This window comes from Candoia aspera, chromosome 3 (genome assembly GCF_035149785.1).
Source record: "Candoia aspera isolate rCanAsp1 chromosome 3, rCanAsp1.hap2, whole genome shotgun sequence".
In the NCBI taxonomy this organism is placed as follows: Eukaryota; Metazoa; Chordata; class Lepidosauria; order Squamata; family Boidae; genus Candoia; species Candoia aspera.
Genome location: NC_086155.1, coordinates 191,575,456 through 191,592,027, shown reverse-complemented (window position 1 = coordinate 191,592,027; position 16,572 = coordinate 191,575,456).

The following is a 16,572-nucleotide window of genomic DNA, read 5'->3' as shown; positions in this document are numbered from 1 at the left end:
TGTGTTCCTGATGTTTATTTATTTATTTATTTTCTTTAGCCAGGTGATTTCCTACTGAATATATTGTTAGTGCTTCTGACTTCAGTGGGAATAGAAATCAAACTCAGCTACATTATACAGTGAGTTTCACACACCACTACTTAAGGTAATTATATTTGCAATGGAAGAAGAATGCTTTAAGTGAGTATACACCTTTTTACATTTTCTTATAGATTAAAATTACCTCAAGGTGTCAGGATGCCTCCTGCTATAACCAACCGGGGACAGCCTGAACAATGGAATAGATCCTACATTTTCCATGTGGTGTAAATTAGTGGTATATGCAATTATCTGAAGGAAATAAAGTTTAGATTTGTTTACACATAAAGAATATTGTTTACACAATAAAGTATAGATTTGTTTACTTTGTTGTTGTTTATTCGTTTAGTTGCTTCCGACTCTTCGTGACTTCATGGACCAGCCCACGCCAGAGCTTCCTGTCGGTCGTCAACACCCCCAGCTCCCCCAGGGACGAGTCCGTCACCTCTAGAATATCATCCATCCATCTTGCCCTTGGTCGGCCCCTCTTCCTTTTGCCTTCCACTCTCCCTAGCATCAGCATCTTCTCCAGGGTGTCCTGTCTTCTCATTATGTGGCCAAAGTATTTCAGTTTTGCCTTGAATATCATTCCCTCAAGGGACCAGTCTGGCTTTATTTCCTGGAGGATGGACTGGTTGGATCTTCTTGCAGTCCAAGGCACTCTCAGAATTTTCCTCCAACACCACAGTTCAAAAGCATTGATCTTCCTTCGCTCAGCCTTCCTTATGGTCCAGCTCTCGCAGCCATATGTTACTACGGGGAACACCATTGCTTTAACTATGCGGGCCTTTGTTGTCAGTGTGATGTCTCTGCTCTTAACTATTTTATTGAGATTTGTCATTGCTCTTCTCCCAAGGATTAAGCGTCTTCTGATTTCCTGACTGCAGTCAGCATCTGCAGTAATCTTTGCACCTAGGAATACAAAGTCTTTCACTGCTTCTACATTTTCTCCCTCTATTTGCCAGTTATCAATCAAGCTGGTTGCCATAATCTTGTTTTTTTTGAGGTTTAGCTGCAAACCAGCTTTTGCACTTTCTTCTTTCACCTTCATCATAAGGCTCCTCAGTTCCTCTTCACTTTCAGCCATCAAAGTGGTATCATCTGGGTCACAAAAATATAAGTGACCATTAGATGGCAGCAAAGAATTCCAGTTACCTGTATCTCTTGTCTGCCATCTAGTGGATATCTGGATTTTTGCATACCAGACTGGTAGCTTTGTTGTATCAAAGCTGCTTCATTGGCTAGAAAGCATGTCTTGACTGAAATTGAAATATGAAATCTGCCAGTTTCAATTTCTCCTAGTGTGTGTTCAATTTCACATTTGTTTCATTTGGGTATACAAAGCTTTGAAAGGATATGATCAGTCACCACATCATCCTATCACAGCAGGTTTGTAAATCACAGTGGAGACCTATTCCAAAGCAGTGAATTGAACTGGTTGGCTGTGAAGTAGTTTGCACTTTTTCAAAGCACTTCAGAGATTCAGTGGCTGTTGGTTCTGGAGTTTACTGTTATGTCAAACCTTACTATTAAATTTTGCATGATGGGACAGATTTAAATATCCCAACAATAAGTGAATGAATTCTAGACTAACACTAACAGGCACTTACCAACATTTTATTGCTGGGCAAGGCCATCAGTGCCACGTTCCCCATGCCTACCTCTTTTTCTATGGCCTTCCTATGTCTGTGACATTATATTTTGTTGTGCCAGGCTGTTTTGCCTTTGCTAACTAATTGTTGCCAATAAGTTACAACCTGAAAAAAAACCAGTCTTACTGGTGATAGGAAGGTCTTTTCCAACCAGCTCTCGGCATCCTATTGAAACCACTGATTAGCTGCAACAGAGAGGATCACCCCACATGGAAAACAATGGTCATTCTTCAAAGACATGCCATGAATGCCATCCCTCCCAAAAACATGTAGAAAAGAGCTTACTTTTCAGATAATTTTAAAAGTTTGATTTTAAATTAGGCATTTTTTGGAGTAGGGTTATTTCTGCATTGGTTCTGATGATAGATTCTGGACAATTTGGATGCTGCTGTGCTGTTCTTTCTCATTCCTGTTATCTCTGGCTTAAAAGGCCAGAGGCAAAATTACAGGGCAATATTTCACATCTTTCTGCAGTGAAACCCTTCAAACTATCCAGCTGAAACTTGACAGATCTTCTAGGTCTGTATTCCCTGCTATTTTCATCCCAACCCTGGCAAAAACTGAAGCAGCTGCAGGCCTTTTGATGCTTCGCTGTTGTGGCATTTGAACATTTTTTTAAAAAAAAAACTGAATCTTGAAGCAGCTTGAATTAAACTGAATTGTTTTCTAAATGCAAGCCCAAATAAAATCATGTTCTGTTCAAATCCCAAATCATATTTGGTAGATTTGAATCAGATCACAACTGATTTGCATGGGATTATTGCCTATCATGTTTGTGTAGGACTGGGCAACTTTTATTACACTCCTGCCATAAAAATGAATTGGATTTTTTTTTTTTTCCAAAATCATTATGGGTCAAGTTGCTAGGATGGGAGGATCATATGGCATCTGTTTGTCCCCTTACAAAAAACAAAGATGGCTACACTAATTCCACAAACCTAATGAAATACACAGAATGAAATCTGACAGGTCCGTACAAATGGACCTTGCCCTTTCATTAATCAGTGTTGCCGACCTTGTGAAAAGGCAGCCATTTAACTATCTATCTATATCTTTATTATTTGTACGAACTAAAAGCGGTACTTTGAGGTTTTTCTACCACAGTTACCAAAATGATTAGCTTGGTTTCCTGTGCATTTTGACTTCATCTCCTGCTTTGGTTCAGTCTAAACTCAGTCTTCTGAGGCCAATTTTGCTTAGATAAGCAAATGTGTCAGTTTTGCTTTCTTCTGTATTCAGTTAAAAATATATAGTACGGTTCCTTCTGTTCCATTCATGATGAAAATGACATTTGTTTTATAAGTTCTCGTAAAAAGCACAATTAACTTCGTCTTAACTACAGCATATTTCCCAGGATGTGTCAATCTTGACAACACCTTGCAGTTCAATTTGTTTTGATCTTTTAGTCTTTACCTAAATTTTTTATTTTTATTTTGCATCAACTCGGCATTGTGACACTTCATTGCATCCTCATTTTGCTCAAAGTCATTGACAGGATAAACCTTTGAAATGAATAGTATAAGCACTTGCAGAAAGAGATACAATGTAAAAGGAAGGAATATGTACAAACCTGGCATTCATTTCGGCTCCTGAGTGGGGCGGGGGCAGGACATGAACTTGACATGCTTGAGACATGTGTAAATAGCAGCTAACATCAGAAGGAAGAAACATACAGGACCTCTGAATAATTTAAGCAAACAATGGATCCTCGATTAGATAGTATTTCTTGGCTATTTAAAAGCATTATCACCATTAAAACAGAAATACCGTGCTGCAGGAAAACTGAACTATACTGCAGTATTTCTAATGATAAAAACTAAATAGCATCCTTGATGAAGCATTACATGCGTGTGATGTAGTACTGAAAGCACCTAGCATTTTCACCTTTGGCAGGTGCATCTCTGTTCTTGGAGGAAAGAGGCAGAGTGAATTCTGCCAAATTGGCTGCATTTTAGCCCTTCCCACAAGAAAAAGACAATACATGGTCTTGCTATCCCACCCGGAGCTCAAGGTCTCTATCACAGTAAGCAAATCAGCAGACAGGATCAACTCATTAGTCGAAGAACCGTTGGGAGAAAGGCTGTGAAAACAGGCTCTGCCTGGCCAGATTCCTACCTTAATGAAGTAGCCACTTCGTATTCAGGAAAGTCTGTATCTTTTTCTTATCTGTAATGGAATGTGAGAATGACCTTGGAAGACGGCAGGGGGTGGGGGGCAGATGCTGCCTAGGGAATGATTTGATAAAAGAGGAAGGAGTCCACAACTGGGTAATGGGAAGAGAAGAGAGAAACTTAGAAAGAACCCACCCTAACTGAGCAGGTGGTAAAAAGACACAGTGGGAGATTTGTACTTTCAGATTTGCAAGGTTCTGTTAATGTAGCCTAACAATAAAGTAGAAGTAACTCATCTGGTTGTGTTTCCTGTCTGGTTTACCTGGGAGAGCTGACAATATCTCACCAAATTAAGATTTTCAGAACCCAGATTAGTAAAAACTGACAGATTTATCTTTCCCTTCACAAGGTATTAACTGGAATTAATTTGGGGGTAGTCTTCTCGCATTTCTACACATTCAGTGCAAAAGGAATTTACAGATGTAGGATTCCCCTAATGCATGGAAGCCAAGGGCAAGCCATTGAGTCAGAGACACAACCAGATGGAGAATAAGGGCAAGATGTTTACTACTTCTGTGCATTCAGTGAAGGCATGGGAGAGAGTATTGCATGTAGGAGACTTTAGCCAGCAAGTTTGTAAAAAGAGTTGGGTTGGAATAAAATTCATGTGCATTTTGCTGACAGTTTTATCAGAGGAGATATTCCCAGATGCTGGTCAACATATATACAGAGCTACATACAAATGCCTTCTGTTGCTGTAAGTTGTTTTGAATAAAAGTTCAAAGAGGGTAATTAAGTTTTGAAACAAACACATCAATATTTTATAAGTATTTAGTTAGAAAACACGTTCCTGGGATAGCAGTGACAGAACTGAAGCTGAGAAGCAGACAGATCGGAAGGAAGGAAGGAGGGAGGGAGGGAGGGAAGCAAAGAATCAGAATACAATTTTCATGAAATGAATTTTTTTGCATAAACGGAAAGAGTTCTTGCTGCTGTGTTATGTTCTGTTATGGATAATTTTCCTATCAAAAAAAAAGTCATATTGAATGACTCACAAGTTGATTACACAAAAGATGGCAAGCATGAGAAAATGGCACCTCAGGATTGAAGCCCTGCCCCTCTTTTTTTCCAATCAAGTAGTTGTGGGCCAACATCTTGATTTTTATTTTAATTTAATTTTTGGGACAACCTTCTGCTATTGAGGCACACTTTAGAAATCCTTTCTGAAATCCAGTGGTCCTTTGGAAAGGCACTGGAAAGTGCATTTTCACAGAGTATCTGAAGATTAATAAAGATGTGAATGGTGAGGACTAATTTGCTTTATTCAAAAGGACACTTCTAAAAACCTTCCCTACAGATAAAGCTTTTTTCTTTCCTTTTGAAATTTAGCTTTAGTTGCCAACTGTGATCATCCCAAGAGTAGACTTTAATCTTTGAATTAGTGGGGAAAATGCATTTCCCAAAGCCATCTGTTTCAATTCTGCTTTTGACCTATGTCAAATATGAAGTTCTACATCTCAAGCTGAAATAAGCAATATAGTGAAAGAAAAGGGGGAGTGGGGGGAGGGAGAGAGAAATGCCCTAATGTTTTATGGGAACTGTATTTTAAAGCTAAACATTTGGGAAGCAACTGTCTGATACAGGAATGTGATATCTGCAAGAATCACTAAAAAAAAAAAGTTGTAATTCTTCCTAATTATTGGTGCTGAATAAATATAAAAATAGAAGGAATTGATTTATATGAAACCAGTACATTGGACCAGCAGCAACTGACCAAGGTTTGGGTAGATATTTTTTTTTCCAATCCTGCTAGGAGATGCTCAAGAAGTTTAAACATGAATTTTCTGTATGCAAAGCACATGCTATGCTCCTGAGCTAAGCAACCTCTTCCATATGATAAACTGACCATAAAATGTTCACCTAAGGTCAGTTTCACATTGTAGCCCTATTACAATACAACCATTGTCTCTCTAAATGCAGTATATTTACTGACCCTGTAAATCCTGTACATTAGTTTTATCTTGAGAGCTGTGCACAAATGTGTGCCAGGATGCTGACTCCACTAAATTTATGGGGGGAGGGGGGTGATATATCTTCCAACTGTTTCTTTAAAAAAGGGGTACAGCTACTTCTTAGTAGTAGCAGGAATTCACTTTCTCTCATTTTGTAACGTTTGTTTTGTCGTTTTTGTAAGTGTCAGTCCACAGTGTCCTGGATTATATCATTTATCACAGTATTGGAGTGTGACCATGGAGGCATCCATCCAAGACGGTTGAGGATATGCAGAGAAAATGCTTCAAAGTAGCTACATATTCTGTAGGACAAAGGAATGAAACAACAACAAAAAAGAATGAGAAAGAACTCATTTATTTTGTTAAAATATCTTTCAGCTCAGTTCTATAATATATGGCCTATTTTGGAATATATTTGAGAGATTACTTAGGGGAAAATTACAAGGTATTTCCAGAAGCTATGGCAGCCAGCAACCAGATTTTATAAATTTACTCTATTAATTGCATTTATACACTGCCTTTCTCCATGAGTTAAAGGTGGACATATATCATTTCCTCCTCTATTTTTTCTCCACAGCAGTCCTGTGAGGTAGATTAGGCTTAAATATAACACATGGTCCAAACTCACCCAGTAAGTTTCCATAGCTGAGTGTATACTTGAATCTGGAGTTCCTCAATCCTGAATCAACACCTCAATTAATACATCACATAAGTAGGATTAAATATGTCGAGAGAGAGAGAGAGTCGCTTTTTGTATGTATATATACAGTGATGTATTTCTGCACCACTACAGTTAAAGCCACTTCTCCCTCACATTTGCATCATTATATTTTTCTCAAACATCCTCAGCAATTTCACAATTGGCTTTCACCATGAGGAGGGGAAGGAACAGCATGTAACCACTAATAATTGATGCATTAATTACAATATTATGGAAGGCCAGGATCTAGCATCCATCCAGCACAGAACCAAGGGAAAAGAAACATCGGCAAGAAAAACTATTGCTTTGCTAGAACTGCATCCAAATTCCCAGAGCTCGAGTTAAAATTAAAAACATTTGCATTGAAGTTAGACCTCAAATCAGAATCAGTTCATCACAAGTGGTATGGCTGTGATTTCTGTATGTGCCAGCAGTCCCTTACTTGAGATATTTCTGCCAAAAGGGGGTACAAAAATACAGGACAGTGTACAAAAATGAAGACTGATGTTTGAAACATATTGCCCACAGTAGGAAATCATGGTACCGGATCTGTGGGCTTAATTGAATGTGTAATACCCAGATCCTAAGAAAGAGATGGTAGACCTTGACTGGTTGCTAGACTGGCAATCCCATCTCCTAAGATATGGTCATTCCAAATGATAGGGCATAGGGCAACAAACCTGAAGACATGGAACCTGGTTCTTGTTAAATAGATTTTCACAAGCAACAAGAAACAACAGGACAATGTTAACATGGGAACCTGGTTCTGCAACAAACCCAGATGTCTACTTTGTCTCCACATCTACACAAACAGCACCATCATGGGCTCCAACAAGTACACACATGAGACTGGAGGCACCATCACTCGCCCTAATGATATATGCCATCATCTGCTAGCAGTGGCCCTCTGGACTGAATCTAAGGTGCTGCTTGGCCCTAGTTTAAACACCCCTAAAATTGCTCTAATTTGATTTGGCCTGATTTCTTAATGAATGAGATTATAATGAAGTGGAGCAATTTTCAGCCCAGATATTCTTGTCTTATTCTTTCAGGTTTCTATAGGAACTCTGTTATATAAACTGAATAATCCAGTTTTGGTAGCTTTGATGAAAGCACCTGGTTCCTGTGAAGAAAGTTATTTGGGCTTCTTAATTATTAAGCAAATGTTTGTTATCCAGGGACCATTTTATTTTTTAAACACTGGCTGGCAGGCCAGAAATATGTCTGAGTGGAAATTTGGCTCCTCGACAAGTGATCGGATTACTAATCTTAGATCAAGATATGCAGGTTTTATCTAGAAAGGCTCTTAACTTGAAGGATTGGTTGCAAATGCAGTGGAAAAGGAATATAGTGTGCATACTATTCATTCAAAAGCCCCTGGTTCCGACCTTGCTTGGTTGTGGGTATAAAAGACCTCTGAGTTTACAAAGGGTTGGTGCTAGTAAGTGGAAGTAATACTAAAGTAGAATTGTAACTCATCTGATCTAACATATGGTATCTTGCATATTCTGTGTGTAAGTGAGTGTGTGTGTATGCACCTACTCTTGCACATAACACATACCCGTGTGCAGTTTACCTACCTTGTATAGCAAGATGTGTCTGTATCTTTACCCCATACCATCTCAACAATAAGCTTAACTCTTAAAAACTTAACTCCTATAAAACTTTTATGGATTCTGAAATAGTATCTTGATTTTCTTGTCTTTCTTCCCATAAATATAGTTAAACATAATTCTGCTTCCCATTTAGAGAACAATTCCAACTAGTTTTATAGTTCTGGGCGAAAGTGATAAAAGTAATTCTATCAATTATGAGTGAAAATGGAGTTTTGCATGACCCCCTAAGGGTGAACATATGATGCACCAATCCCAGCACAGAAACCTTTGGGAATTCTTCAATTAAACTCTGAGGACATGAAGGTAAATTACTTCAGTAATTTCAAAAAATGCAAAGAACTCACCAACATACCTTAGGCTTATTTGCCCATTATCTTATAGATAGGTATAATTCTGTCTGTTTCTAGAGGAAACCTAATCCCCATCCCACTCTCATATAGCATCACTTCAGTGTTCACAGGAACAGCTAAAACACTGAAAATGGCATTACAATTCTTCTGACGATATAACAGAATTAACAGTTCTTTTCCGAGTTGCATCATAGGTCAACCCTACAAGTTCATGATCTTGTATTGTTGTGCTTAATATGCAAAAACAGCTGGGGAATGTTCATTATCCTTGAAATGCACATACCCTAGCTAGATATGTTTTTAACCCCTGTATGTAATCTTGTAATGATTGCCCTAGCCCCAAATACTCAGACTCACAAGAGGCTGCTAAATGAAATCTGATTTATTAGAGTACTAAAGACAAATACAGAGAAAGCTGAGAATGAGCAAAAGCGCGCCAAATACAAACTTAAACCCTTGGTGCAAACGTATCCCGCCTCCCTCGTAACAGCCCCGCCCGGCACAGGTGCTAGCAAACGTCAGAGTTGCTAGCCTGGGAAAGTAACCTTGAGCGCAGTAGATAATACAAATACATTCCAAAGCAAAGCCAAAAGATAACCGTTCCCATCCTCCCCAGAAAGATGAAACACGCATCCAATTAATGACATGCGAAACGTTACGATGCATCAAAGACATTGAAACGGCGAACATGACATACCGCCTCCCTAGAAATACACTTAGGGACCCGGTTTTGTGGGATAAGCAGAGTGGAAGCGGGCCACCAAAACAGGGGAAGCTACATCTGGTGCAGCGACCCACTCTGGATGAGGGAAATGTTTCCAACGAACTAAATATTGCAAAGTATTGCGAAGGCGTCTAGAGTCCAGAATTTCTTTAACTTCGAAGTGTTGCTGACCATCAATCATGATGGGGGTGGGAGGTGGAGGTTGACGATGCCAGCGGTCAGAAGGAATAGTCGGTTTGAGTAAGCTGCAATGAAAAACAGGGTGTAAGCGTTTAAGGTTATGAGGCAAGTCAAGTTTAAAAGTCACAGGGTTAATCTGAGCGATAATCGGGAAAGGACCCACAAACTTAGGCGCAAGTTTCTTAGAAGGTTGTGATGACTTGATAAACTTGGTAGAAAGGTACACCGAGTCCCCAACTTGGAATCCAGGTTGGGGGGCCCGCTTCCGATCAGCATACAATTTATAATCCGCTTGAGCATCAGCCAATGCCTTTTGAATCATTGGCCAGGAGTCAGCCAGTTGTGTTGTCCAATCATCTGGAGTGACTGCAGCTGTTGGAGGTTGCGGTAGATCAGAGATAGGTACAAAGTCTTTACCCTGAGCTACCCGAAATGGGGTTTGGCCAGTGCTTTGATGCACTGCATTGTTGTAAGCCACTTCAGCAAACGGTAGGAGGTCTACCCAATTGTCCTGCTGATAATTCACAAAAGCTCGAAGGTACTGCTCTAAAGTAGAGTTAACCGCCTCAGTGGCCCCGTCCGTCTGAGGATGCCAAGCCGTGGACAGGGCTTGCTTCGTGCCTAACAGCTTGAGAAACGCCCACCAAAATTGCGAGGTAAATTGTGTACCTCTGTCCGAAATCAAGCGGGAGGGACATCCGTGTAACCTGTACACGTGTACAAGGAATAGGCGAGCCAATTGACGTGCCGACGGAATGGACACGCAAGGGATGAAGTGAGCCTGTTTGGAGAAATAGTCTTTGACCACCCAAATGACCGTTTTGCGTTGGCTGGGCGGTAGCTCGACAATAAAGTCCATGGAGATTTCCTCCCAAGGGGAAGAAGGGGCTGCCACTGGTTGCAGCAGTCCTTGGGGCTTGCCCGCCTTGCGCTTGGACATTGCACAAACAGTGCAGGAGGCAATGTAGTCTTTAACATCTTTACGTAATGTGGGCCACCAGAATTGCCTCCGAACGAGGTGCAAGGTTTTTACAAACCCGAAATGACCTGCGAGTTTGTCATCGTGTGAACGTAGTAACACATCTTTTCTGAGGCTTTCAGGAACGTAGAGGCGGTCGGATTTCCAAGCGAAGCCTCTGTCAAAAGTAACATTGTCTTTATTCGCAAGCAACCAAGTATCCGTTTTTAGTTCTTTGAGAAACTTTTGTTGCAACTGGGAGGGAATTGACAAAGCACTTGGCTGAACAGCGCTTGTGGTGGGCGGCTGCTGCGCGCGCGTTTGGCTTCGCGTCACAGCCTGCATGCCCAATTGGGGCGCCGTCCATAGGGTGCTTACCACATCTGGCGCTGCCCCAGAGTCCTGAGGTTGCCTTGACAAGGCATCAGCCAAGAAGTTCTTTTTCCCTGGAATAAATTTGAACTGAAAATTGAATCGATTGAAAAATTGAGCCCAACGAACCTGTTTGGGGCTCAGTTTTCGAGGGGTACTAAGAGCTTCCAAGTTTTTATGGTCAGTCCATACTTCAAAGGGATGATTTGCCCCTTCCAACAGATGCCGCCAAGCTTCCAATGCAGCTTTTACGGCAAATGCCTCCTTCTCCCAAACATGCCAACGCCTCTCAGTCTCGGAAAATTTGCGGGATAAGTAGGCACAGGGCTTGAGGCATCCTGCCTCGTCCTTTTGCATCAACAATGCCCCAATAGAATAATCGGAGGCATCTGCCTGTACAACAAATGGCTTTGAGGGATCAGGATGCTGTAAAATGGGCTCCTTGACGAAAGCTGCTTTCAGCTGCTCAAACGCCGTCTGACAAGCAGGCGTCCACCTCAACAGCGCTCCGGGATTCTTGACTCTCCTAGTATCTCCCACCCCTTTGGTTCGCAGCAGCTCAGTTAGGGGCAAGGCAATCTCAGCGAACCCCCTTATGAACAATCTGTAGTAGTTGCTGAACCCCAGGAAACTTTGAAGTTGCCTGCGGGTGCGGGGACTCTCCCAGTCCATGATAGCCTGCACCTTGGCAGGGTCCATTTCTATGCCTTTAGCTGAAATCCTATACCCCAAGTAGTCAATTTGGGTCTGATGAAAGGCACATTTCGACAGCTTGGCATACAATTCAGCAGATCTGAGTTTACACAATACTTGCTTTACCAGAGCTACATGCTCTTTCATGGTTTCAGTATAAATCAACACATCATCCAAATACACTAGTACACCTTTGAACAGATGTTCATGCAAAACTTCATTGATTAATTGCATAAATACCCCAGGGGCCCCAGCCAACCCAAACGGCAACACCTTATACTGGAAAGCTCCCAACGGGCAATTGAATGCAGTTTTCCACTCATCCCCCTCCTTGATTCGTACACGATAGTAGGCTTCTCTTAAATCAAGCTTAGAGAAGATCTTTCCCTTGGCCAGATGTGACAACATGTCCTTTATCAATGGCAAGGGATATTTGTTGGAAATTGAGACGGCATTTAATCCGCGGAAATCCGTACAAAGTCTCAATGTCCCGTCCTTTTTTGGGCGAAAAAGAACCGGCGCCCCCACGGGTGAATTCGCCGGCTCAATAAATCCGCGCGCCAGATTTTTGTCCACAAATTCCCTCAACAGAGTCAGTTCCTTCTGCGTCATGGAATAAATTTTTGGTTTAGGCAATTGGGTGTTGGGCAACAGTTCTATGGCACAGTCCGTCTTTCGATGGGGGGGCAACTGATCAGCTTCCTTTTCACCGAATACATCAGCAAACATCCAGTATTCGGCCGGCAAGCCTTCCAGAGGAGAGGCCGGGTAAGGCGGAGTCGCAGCTGCCGCAACCCCCACCATCTCCTCTGGGGCACCCTTCCCCTCTGCCGCTTGATAAAACCCATCCCTAAACGTGATAGTTCGGTAGACCCAGTTTATTTGGGGGTTTTGCTGCACCAACCAGGGTACCCCCAACACCACCAATGGTCCCCCAACAGGAGCCACGACAAAAGACAACCCTTCCTGGTGACTGCCCAGTTGCAAGGCTACACGCCCTGTAAAATGGGTGACCGGTTTGCCCCCTGCCACGGACCCATCCAATTGAGTAAAAGCGATGGGTCGCTGTAAAGGGAACGTGGGGAGCTCCAAAGCCGCCACCACGTCGGGGTGCATAAGACACCGGGAACACCCCGAATCAATCATGGCCCATACTTCCACAGTCTTGGATTGGGAGCCCAATTTCAATTTCACCATGAGTATGCGGTAAGTGCCACTCACCGATGGAGGCTCGCGCCCGTCCTCTACCACCTGCCCAGCGGCGCCCTTTAGAGCAGGTGGCTGGCGTTTCCCGCCGGCTGCGGGATTTCGGTCTCCCCCTCAATTTCGTAGAACATCACATCGTCTCCCTCGGTTTCAGCCACCGCCGCTTTCTGTTTCCTCGGCAATGCAGGGGACTTTGCTGGCGGTTTTCCGGGCCGTTCCTCTACCTTCGCCTTCGGGCATGCTGCCACTCGATGCCCCTCCTTACCACATCTCAGACACAAGCCTTTTGCGTACCGCTTCTCCCGCTCCTCGTCCCAGGGTCGTTGTCCCGGTTTCCCCCCGGTGGTCGATGGGCGGCTGGGCTTCACCTCCCGCCCCGACTTGGCGGTCTTCTGCTGGGCAAAGATCTCCTGGGCATGTTCAGCCCTCCCCGCCAGCAGGATCCACTCATACAGCGTGTATGGGTCGTCCCTCCCCAGGGACCAGCGTAGCACTTCTGTATTCAAGCCATCCTTGAAGAGCTCGATAATAGTTGCTTGGGACCAGTCATCCACCTTCCCAGCTAGCGCTTTAAACTCCAGAGCATAATCGGCCACTGACCTGAACCCCTGCTTGAGTTCCTTCAGGGCTCGCTTTGCTCTCTCCTTTGCTAAGGGGTCCTCAAAGTGTTGCTTCAACGCCCCGAGGAACTCCTCGAGACTTTCCAGTTCAGGCGCCTCCGACTGGCACATCTGGACATACCAGTCTGCCGCCCTCCCCTTCAGTTTGGTGGCAATGGTGATGATCCTTGCCTTTTCTGATTGGAAAAACGCCCCCCATTCTTCCATATAGGCTTTCGCGTTCGTCAGGAAGAACGAGAGTTTGGTCGGGTCCCCATCAAACTTGACAGGGAAGTCTCGCATGCCGCCTCCCGCCGCGCTGCGCCCCACCACCGGTGCTGCCGCGGCTTGTGTTTCCCTGGCTCGGGGCGGCACGGGGCCCCGGGGCGATCGCCCTGGCGATGCTGCGATTTCCATCTGGACCGACTGGTCCCCTTCGCGCCTCCGCACCACGCGTCGCCGTTCCGGGGACAGCCCCTGGGAAGAGGGGGTTGAATGCCTCTGGCTTGATTCTTCCCGGACCTCTCGCAGCGAGGTCACATCCAAGCTCAGCTGTTTCAATATAGCCTCCAACGAATCCATTTTGGACTCCAACACTCGGATCCGATCCGGAGTGGGTGAGCCCTCCGTTGGCTGCACCTGCACCACGTTGGGGGATAATGGGTATCTCTGCCTCCAGGAGGGACCCCCCGCTGCCGTGGCATCTCCTTGGGTCTCATCCCAGGTGAGCAGCTCGCCCGGAGAATTTACGGTGGTCCCTGGGGCCGTTTTCAGCCCCCCGGCTTCACTCTCCGACTCGGAGCTCGCCTCCTCTCGGATGGCTGACAGCTCCCCACCTTGGGACGGTCGGCCGGACTGCCTCACGGTCGAGTCCGGTTCCCCTTCCTCCATCATCATGATGTCGGGTTCAGTCATCGCGGGCTCTCTCCCTCACAGGGTTAGACGCTTGTCGTTCCTGGACAGGGGCCAGCGGAGTTAGGAACTTAGATTCTCAGCTTTATGTAATGATTGCCCTAGCCCCAAATACTCAGACTCACAAGAGGCTGCTAAATGAAATCTGATTTATTAGAGTACTAAAGACAAATACAGAGAAAGCTGAGAATGAGCAAAAGCGCGCCAAATACAAACTTAAACCCTTGGTGCAAACGTATCCCGCCTCCCTCGTAACAGCCCCGCCCGGCACAGGTGCTAGCAAACGTCAGAGTTGCTAGCCTGGGAAAGTAACCTTGAGCGCAGTAGATAATACAAATACATTCCAAAGCAAAGCCAAAAGATAACCGTTCCCATCCTCCCCAGAAAGATGAAACACGCATCCAATTAGTGACATGCGAAACGTTACGATGCATCAAAGACATTGAAACGGCGAACATGACAAATCTGCTTCATCCTATATTTGAGGCAGCTGACGAAAATCATAAAATGATACTTAAAACCACAGTTAATGAGTCTAGAAAATAAAACCATTACAAGATGTTTTTTTATTATTTCACCATTTCTCTGATAAGTTCAAGGATGACATATGTAGAGAAAGGGGAAAAAATTCTCTCAAGTTCACTGGAAATGCAGCTTGAAAACCATTTACTCTGCACTTTTTATCCAATTAACCACTAGGAGCATTTAGGAGTACAGGCCGCAAGCAAGCAAGGTGTATTTCTTGTGGTCTCTGCTCTCCTTTTCCTCATTTGAAGACTTCTATCCTGAAGCCTGCCCCCTGCCCCCTTCAAATGGCTTCCTACAGAAAGTATTCTACTTTCCTACTTCTCCTTTCTCCCATCATGGGAACAGAAAACCCACAGATTCAGCCTTTCTTGCAGAGCAGCAATATCCTTCATTAACTGCATTTGTCCTTTTGTACCTGAAGTATCTATCTCTGGATAAGCCTGGGTCTATTCACACGTGCATGTTCTGCTATTTGTAGAACCCAGAGAATGAACTGATAAAGATTATAACCATTATAATCTAAAAATCAATCTTCTGAGGTCAGGCTGGGAAACAGGGATTGGCATAGGATGTCCTAATCCCATGGGTATTTGAATTTGAGTCTCTGCATTGCAGGGTTGCTCAACCATTAAGCACTTCAGGGACTTAGCAGTGGAAGACATGAGGAGGCAGAAATTGCCACCCATGGGGTATTTCTCCAAACACGTTGGCTGTCCTCTTTGGTTGGGCATAGAGTTTTGTGTGTCATTAGCCACATTACACAGACACTTTCCAAATACTAATTCAGTGATCAGTTGAGTTGTGCAGAGAATACAAATATGGGAAGGAACCATCCTGTTCCTTATCTCAGCCTTCAAAAGCCTTTGGTCAATCTTGTGTCTCCTCAGCACAGTCTCCATTTCATCACTTTGGCTCTACCTCAGACAACATCAGTTAACAAAGAATAAAGAAGGCACTGAGCATCAAACTGCACTATGAAGGATAGTAGCTGCACTTCTTTTTGAAGACCACAAACTAAGGTACCTGGATTTCCCTCCTTGGTGAGCAAATGCCAAAGCTCATGCCTACAAGGAAAAAAAAGCTCAGACTTTTTAAATTGATCTTATGTTTGAGCTATTATCTAGGTAGTTCTGTAAGCTACCTAGAATCAACTCCAGGTAGAACGATAAAGGTCTGTTACTGAGCTTAGTAACAGATTGTATTGGTCCAAAAATCTTGGATGCACCAGATGGTACCATAGAAAGTACTAATACTTTGCTGTCCCACTCATGGGCACCCAGATTTTTGCAGGCAAGATAAGCTCTACGCAAGTACTTACAAAGGAAAATATAGCCTTTCCATTCTTGATACTATTTTTGCTTTCTCACTCTCATGTCTCTAGGGTACAACAGTATACAAATTGAGGGAAGAAAAGAGATACAGAATTGTTCATGTTAAATGCACAAGAGATTTGATAATATGACAGTGATGAAGCCAAGGCAGACAGTTCCTCTCATATTCCTGTGTCAAGGTATGCTTGTTTTTAATATCTGTTCCCAAAATATATTCAAACAGAAAATCTTTCACAAGTTACACCTACAAACAGCTTTTTTTAAAAAAATGAAAGTGGGTAATTCAGTCAGAGCAACATTAAATTTCCTGCCAAATAGATAAACATAGCAACTCAATCTACTACAGTATTAGAACAAATATAGTAACTCAAGCTTATCTGCATGGTATGAAAGCAAAAACCTTATTTATGTTTGACTAGCATGTGTTCTGCATGAAATTCCATTTTCTCCATTTAAAAAATAAAACATGCTGAAAACATAACTGCCCCTAAATTATGCTTTAATGAGGACTTTCCCAACTATATCTCTGTTGGGGTTCTTTCTTTTTTTA